This window comes from Sparus aurata, chromosome 1, assembly GCF_900880675.1.
Source record: "Sparus aurata chromosome 1, fSpaAur1.1, whole genome shotgun sequence".
NCBI lineage: Eukaryota > Metazoa > Chordata > Actinopteri > Spariformes > Sparidae > Sparus > Sparus aurata.
In genome coordinates this window covers 36,498,860-36,507,001 of record NC_044187.1, presented here as the reverse complement: position 1 = coordinate 36,507,001, position 8,142 = coordinate 36,498,860, and the positions used below count along the sequence as shown (strand labels likewise).

The following is an 8,142-nucleotide window of genomic DNA, read 5'->3' as shown; positions in this document are numbered from 1 at the left end:
CACTCCTCCAGGGGGCCCAATCAGATCATGGCTGTGCATTACCTTCATTTGTGGAATGGTGCGGTGATAACTACCTGGACTTAAATGTGACAAAAACCAAGGAGTTAATCATTGATTTTAGGAGGAACCGTCCTGATCCTGCTGCACGCACTATCCATGGAGGAAGTGTAGAAACTGTGGAGACATACAAGTATTTAGGCACAATGTTTGACTCCAAACTCAAGTTTGACGAAAACACAGAGTCGATTGTTAAACGGGGCCAACAACGTATCCATCTACTGCGGAAGATGAATTCTTTCAATGTTTCTAATAACATTTTATGTAACTTCTATCAATTCTTTTATTGAAAGTCTGTTGACATTTTCTTTTATTTGTGTTATGGCGGGGTTCTAGGTCAGGACCCAAAAGCAGAAGGAGCTGAGGCAGAGGTCGGTTTAACTTGATTTATTTAGGTTCAGAGCTCGTAAGGAGGTGGGGTCCGCAGGCGAGCGGATCGGCAGGTGTAGTCGGTGTAGGCGGGCCGGCAGGCAGGTGGACAGGCTAGCAGGCTGGCTGGCTGGCGGACTGGGCTCGAGAGGCGCAGAGATCTATCTGCCGGGAGGCAGGAGCGCAGAGGAAGGGAAAGAAAAACAAAATAGTGAGACGGGCTCACAAAAACACACTAGACACGTTTAGCAAGTTCAAAAATTCACATAAAGCTATGCGAAGGCTTTGATAAATTCACCGTAACTGGCGGAACAATCTGGCATCGGAGTGGAGGCACGGCTGGGCTTAAGTAGCAGGGGGATGATGAATGAATGAAAACCAGGTGCGCCTCTCCGCTGGAGCCGGTGCGGTTGGCACACCCACAGGTCCGGGAGCTGGTAGACGGGAAGCCGGTGAGGGAAGAGAAAGGGGGAAAACACAGAATACCCCGATACGCGCGACTGCCTCCACTCACATCATGACAATTTGTCGGTTTTATGGTCTGTCTGTCTGTGAGTGAGAAGAACTGTCTCAGTAGCATTATCAAAGTCTGTTCCAAGATCATTGACAGACTTAAGCTCCTTCTGGAAAAAACGAGTTATCCAGAAAGCCAGAAAGGTCATTAGTCATCCTGACCACATCCTCAGTCAGGAATTCTGTTTGATGCCCTCAGGGCAGCGTTACCTTGCCAACCCAAGGAAGACAAACAGATTCGCAAATTCATTTATTCCCTCGGCCATCATGCTTTTAAATGCTGCTGACAGCTAATGAACACAGGCCAGGCATTGTAAACCTGAGAGCCTTAATGTGTATATTTATTTATTATTTATTTCCTATTGTTACTTGCTGCTAGCTATGGTTGCCTATGCAAACCTGCGGTACTGACAGAGTGGATACTGTATGTGTTTTTTGTTTTTGTTGTTGTTTCTTTGTTTCTATGTGACTGAGGCTGCAAACTGAATTGCCCTGCGGGGATAAATAAAGTTGTTTGGATTGAATTGAATTGATTTGAATTGAATATCATTTAAAGATGTATTTACTCATTACTTTAATTCAGTTATAAAAAGACAATTGTAGTAGGTAGAGAAGGAAGATATTTGGATAAAATGGAATTGTAGAATTAGAAATGTCACAGTTATGGTTAAGGTGTCCTGCAGCAATGTCCTTTGGGAGGTGTACATAGGTGTGTCGGAGCAGGGTGGTGCACCCATTGGGCCATCCCCCCATTAAAAATGAGCAAATATGTAACAACTAGCTAGCTAGTGTCTGAGACGCAATGTTAGCACATAGACATCAGTGAATAAACGCTTTACCCCTGCGACTGTCTCAATGACGTCAGTTTAACTGTCTCAGTTTCTCTGTTATGAGAGCATCTGGTGTTCCTAGCTTGCTGTGCTGTAGCGTTAGCGTCGTTAAATGGATAAAGATGCTGTTAAAGTTAATAATGATCCGTGATGACAATCTACAAACCAGCTGATGGAAAATTTACATCAGACCAGGAAGAGGCCCTGTGGTTGGATGTAGTCTCTTTATTTCCCCATTCTGATGGTGCGTGGGAATAATTAGACAACAATTCAATCAGGTCTGGTAGGTTTCATTACATTCTCTAACAGACAAATGTCCAGTGACTCATTATGCTGTTCAGCCTAAACCTGTTCAGGTGCATACATGAATGATGACTGTACCATAGAGTATTAAGTCAGAGTTTCACTTCCTGGTCTTTGCTCTGCCTTATTTGGTTCATCTTGTTCTTGTCTTAGACTTGAGCTCACCTTTGCCCTTTACTTTTCTTTTGTGGACTTCAGCCTTGACAACATCATTTTGTGTGTTGCTGTTCTGTCTATCACACTCACTCACACACTCATCCAATTCCCATTCTTAATCTCCATGCACTGTGCTCAGGTGGGAGCCACATAGGGCAAAGTACATTCATCTGGAGGAATTTAGATGGTAAAAAATTCCAAGGGGTCATGTGCATCATGTAACTTAAAATAACCCTGTTTCAAGTGTATTGTGAGAAACATTAGAAAAACCTGCCTGAATAAACTCAGTCCACTTCATACAATTTAAAGGTGTATTTATTCATTACTTTAATTCAGTTATAAAAAGAATATTGTAGCAGGTAGAGAAGGAAGAGAACTGGATAATATGGAATTGTAGAATTAGAAATGTCACAGTTATGGTTAAGGTGTCCTGCAACAATGTCTTTTAGGAGGTGTACATAGGTGTGTCGGGGCAGGGTGGTCTCCGATTGGGCCACCACCTGATAAGATTTAACAGATCATCTACTGGATTTAGTATCTTGAAATATAGATTTAGTATCCCAAAATAATGAAAAAGTATCTCAAAATATTGACAGAATATTTCAAACATAATGGGATAGTATCTCAAAATATTGACTTAGGATCTCAATATATTGACAGAATATTTCAAAAATATTGATTTAGTATCTCAAAATAATGAGATAGAATCTAAATATATTGACCTAGTATCTCATATTGACTAAGTATCTCAAAATAATGAGACAGTATCTTAAAATAATGAGACAGTATCTCAAATATTAACTTAGTATCTAAAAATAACGTGATCATCACAAAAATCTTTGCCAGCTGTCACAGTTCATGACTGAAATCATTGAGTGTATTCATTTATTTTCATCTTTGAGCCAAGAAATTGTTATGTCAAGTTAAGTAACATTTTGGCGGGCATTAGTTTACGTTACTTTAGGTTGAGGCTTCATTGTAAAGGAAATCTATGGCAAACTGACCATTGTAAGATTGTTTTAATTAATACATGCCTCAAGTAAGCATACTTGATGTGAGCATATAGTATTCATAGTTTAAACATCTAATAATGATCATACATGAGTTAGATTGTTCTGTTGTTCTGATAGAATGTAAACAATTCGTAAATTAAGAGAACACAATATACACTGCCTAGCGAAAAAAAAAGTTGCCACCAAAAAAAAAGGTCACACACCCTTATATTTCGTTGGACTGCCTTTAGCTTTGATTACGGCACACATTCACTGTGGCATTGTTTCAATAAGCTTCTGCAATGTCACAAGATTTATTTCCGTCCAGTGTTGCATTCATTTTTCACCAAGATCTTGTATTGATGATGGGAGAGTCGGACCACTGCACAAAGCCTTCTCCAGTACATCCCCAAGATTCTCAGTGGGGTTAAGGTCTGGACTCTGTAGTGGCCAATCCATGTGTGAAAATGTTGTCTCATGCTCCCTGAACCACTCTTTCACAATTTGAGCCCAATGAATCCTGGCATTGTCATCTTGGAATATGCCCATGCCATCAGGGAAGAAAACATCCATTGATGGAATAACCTGGTCATTCATTATATTCAGGTAGTCAGCTGACCTCTTTCTTTGGGCACAAAATGTTGCTGAACCTAGACCTGACCAACTGCAGCAACCCTAGATCATAGCACTGGCCCCACAGGTTTGTGCAGTAGGCACTAGGCATGATGGGTGCATCACTTTATCTGCCTCGCTTCTTACGACCACATTTCTTCCTCGAAGACGATGGTTCTCTACTACCCTTTCAGTTTTTAATAATACACTGGACAGTTCTTAACCCAATTTTAGTAGTTTCTGCAATCTCCTTAGATGTTTTCTCTGCTTGATGCATGCTAATGATTTGACCCTTCTCAAACAGACTAACTCCTTTTCCACGATCACAGAATGTCTCTTTCAACATGGTTGTTCTTTCTTCTTGACTACAGTAATCACAGCTGCCAGTGACATGTTTTCCTATTTTGTGTAGTGAACTGATCAGTCCAGTGTGTCCAAAAATAAGTCTGGATGTGACCGTCTCAACTTTTCTTTTCCTTCCTTTACACCACATTTCTCCTTCTTTAAGTAGGGGTAATTTTCTTTCTTCTTTTCATTGCTTTTGCCACCTTTCCTTCAATCAGTATTTTATAATGGGAATCAATAATATGTAATAATCTGAACTTCATAAAAAGAAATCAAACATAAACTAGAAATTATGTAGTCTTTACTAGACAGTTAACAAAGACAGTTATCAGATGAGTAAATGAATAATACGTAATAATCCATAATTTGTATCAAACTAGACAAAACATTTTCAGATATAGAGCAATTGTTGTAGCCCTGAACAGGAAATACATAACTTGAGTGAGAAAAAACAGTGTTATTATTAATAATTCATAATAATAATTTATTAATAATTCACAGCAGGGGAAGACATAACTTGCATTGGAAACAACAGCAATTGCTCTGCTCTCCCACACCGGACCAGGAATCTCCTCTAGTGGTTGTGTATGGAAATTACATCATTAACTACTTTCTCTTTCAGTTTCCTTCAAAATAAGACAATAATAAAAATTAACACATAACATTAACATGAACAATTATAGCATTATATCTGACACAAAGTGCAAGAGTAAAGTACTTAATGCTTTTTATATCACCCACTACACACGCCCCCTAAAAAACAGATGTTGGCCCCACACCTTGCACCCAATATGAAGCTTACTATGGTTCCCAGTAGCAAAAGAAATACTCATTCCGATCCAAGCATCTTAACTTTTATTAACATCGACACTCACCAACTCTGAGATTAAGCATTTTAACACTTGTTGGCAATTTGTAATCATTTGCATATGGACTTAACAGTAAACCTATTCCATGTTTATACAAATTGCATTTAACACAAACTGAATGTACTGTAAAATAAATTTGCATGTTGACAAACTGCCCCCTTGGCTGGTTAAAACATAATAAACTGCCCACTTGGGAGCCAAAACTCGTATTAAAGTGCCCTCTTTACTGGCGAGAACGCACTGTGTGTGCCCCTTTTTTTCTTTTCGCCCCTGCCCTTCAAAAAAACTGTGCACGCCACTGAATGTATATATGCTGTTCAGGAAACAGTCCCTGAAGTGTGTTAATGTGTGTTGTTCAGTATGCATGTAAGGAACCTGGCTGGTGGTGGAGGAATGGCACAGCATGGTGGTGAAGGAATAGCACAGCATTTGTCTCTGCTGTTTCAGGTTCATATGTCAGGGGCTGCAAATGTCTGAAGGGCTGGAGATCTGATATTGTAACCAACTGGTTTCCTCAGTTAATTGTAGGTGAGGACTATAATTTCCACTCAGGCCAGATGATGGGGGTGTCAGCATGCTGTCAAAAGCAGCCTCACCTGGAAAAGCACTTCCACTCAATTTGGGGTGCTCCTTTGGACCAGCATGTGCGAGCCACCTTGATCCTCATCCCTCTGCGGTTCTAGTTCCTCCCTAGACCCAGTATTCATTGAATCATTGTAGTTCTCGATTTCAGCTATGTCACTCATGTCAGCTGCCTGAGGGAGAGGCTACTGTCAAGCAAGATTCTACTGTCTGTCCCTTTCCATGGCTCAAGCACTTCATAGATTTGGAGGTCCTTGCTGACATGGCGGATTACTTTGTAAATACAGTCTTCCCAGTGGTTGTGGAGCTTGCCTGTTCATGTATTGCTGGTGGTCTGCGGTTCCAGTCTCTGGTGTTAGTCGAAAGAATAAATCTACAGGAAGCCACAGGACTCTCCCGAACAGGAGACGGGAAAAAACCCTGTAACATCACTCCTTGTGCAGTTGTATGAAGACATAGGCTTGTTTAACCCTCATATTGTCTTCCTATTTACTACGCGCCTTTTGTCATCTTGGGTCAAATTTACCCAGTCTGTTTTGACTGCTTATAAAGCATGAGGTTCAAAATGATCACCACATTTTTTTCGTTTCACCTTTTTAATTAACATATATCCTATATATCTAACATATATTTTACACTTATGTGTGTAATTTATGGTATGATAGACATGAGTTAAAAAAGCAGGAATTATGAATTATTTTTACTATAGTTCAGATCAGAGGCACATATGTTGATGCATTATCACAGACTGGTATATGTCAAAGTTTAATCAGGATATTGTTTTGAAACCATTTACATTTTTTTTAATGGCAGCAAATAGTCACACCTGGTGTCCTTGTGGACTCAACTGTTTATAAAGCGTTAAATGATCACACCATTCTAACATAATTTTAACCAACTATTTCTATATTTTAAACTTGTTTTAAACCTCTTATTCCTTTTACTATGCTAAATTTATGAACAATAAACCTAATTTACATGAAATTATACCATGTTTTTGAATAAAATAAGCAGACATTATTAGATATTTCAGATAACCGCTACATTAGCCAGGATATCCCCAGATCAAGCACAACATTTATTTCAACATTTATTTCAAAACTTCACCAAAACTATTTTCAACTTGTTTAAAAAAATACAACAGAAAAACTGTGTGTGTGTGTGCATGCGTGCAACTTCATAAAATCAAAAACGGAGAAAAACAGTTTGTGTGTGTGTGTGTCTGTCTGTCTTCCCTTGCATAAGTATCAGGTTATGATGCTATGGGTTTTGCAAATTTTGTTGTCCCTCGTGCAGAATCAGCACCTCTTCCTTTTGGGTTATGGGTGAGGGGGAGCAGCTGCAAAGGCCAATGCATCCTGCTGGACTTCCATGACCAAGCTGGCAGAGGCTGGCATGCGGGGAAGTGCCTGGCGTCGTCTCATGAGAAGTTCTCTTCCAAGTCCCTAAAGGAACAGCCTCCACAGGTTTGCCTGTGTTAATCTGCATGTTCCAGGCGTAGCTGGTCTGGGCATCGCAGACTACCCAGATTTTGATGCCGTACTTGCCAGGTTTACTTGGCATATACTGTGTGGCGGGCGGTCATGAGGTTGACCAGCAAACCAGTATAATATAGGAGCCAACAACGCCACCTTGGGATTTCACCCAAGGAATAATACTTATACCTCAGACTAAAAAACTGACATTCAAAGACACAGAGGTTCGCCATACTTATGAGGCTAGAGAATAGAGATGTGGTTCCATTTAACAATAATCCATTTTTATTTTACACAAACACCATACTTATAAAAGGTCAATAACACAACAAAGACATTTATGGAGGGGGGGGGGGGTGGCCCAAGCTAAGGCTTACCAGTGGGAGGATGGGTCACCAGGAGTGAGGTATCCAAGGGAGGGAGTTGCCCCAATCACATGTGCACACACCTCTACGCACACACCTCCACGCACACACGGGGAGGATTACACCATGGGTCGACAACACAGCACACAATGAGGACACCACCCATCAACAGGCACCAACCACCGCCACTTTTAGGCTCTTTACACCATGGGTCGACAACACAGCACACAATGAGGACACCACCCATCAACGGGCACCAACCACCGCCACTTTTAGCGTCAACACAGAAAAGGAACAAACACAACAATTAAGCTGCAAGAAAATAAGGCCAAAATGCTGCAAGAAAATAAGATACAAGCCCACCAGGCCTAGAAAAGATTTGACCAGATTCTTTGAGTGAGGCCGAGGACTGTTGCGGATGGCCTCCAGTTTGTCCATCTGAGGTCGGATCTGGCCTCCACCAAGATGGTATCCCAGATACTGCGCCATACCCCCTGCCCAGTTGCACTTCCGCTGGTCCAAACTCGGTACTTTTTGGTACCGGCTCCTAATTGGGTCGGTACCAGGGTACCTTTAAGATTCTGGACAAATGGAACTGTTATTGGTACTTTTTTATTTTTTTATTTTATTTTAATGATTTTTTATCAGCTTTTGACATGGATGGTTTTTGAACG

At 40.7% G+C, this 8,142-nt stretch overlaps 1 long non-coding RNA gene across 1 annotated transcript; it reads right to left on the bottom strand.

The window, feature by feature from the left end:
• Positions 1-429: 429 nt before the first annotated feature.
• LOC115592625 (uncharacterized) lies at positions 430-1,111 on the bottom strand. The gene is made up of 2 exons (XR_003986194.1): positions 725-1,111; positions 430-591 (listed from the first exon to the last, which is right to left on the bottom strand). It is a non-coding gene; the product is annotated as an uncharacterized LOC115592625 (long non-coding RNA).
• Positions 1,112-8,142: the final 7,031 nt, after the last annotated feature.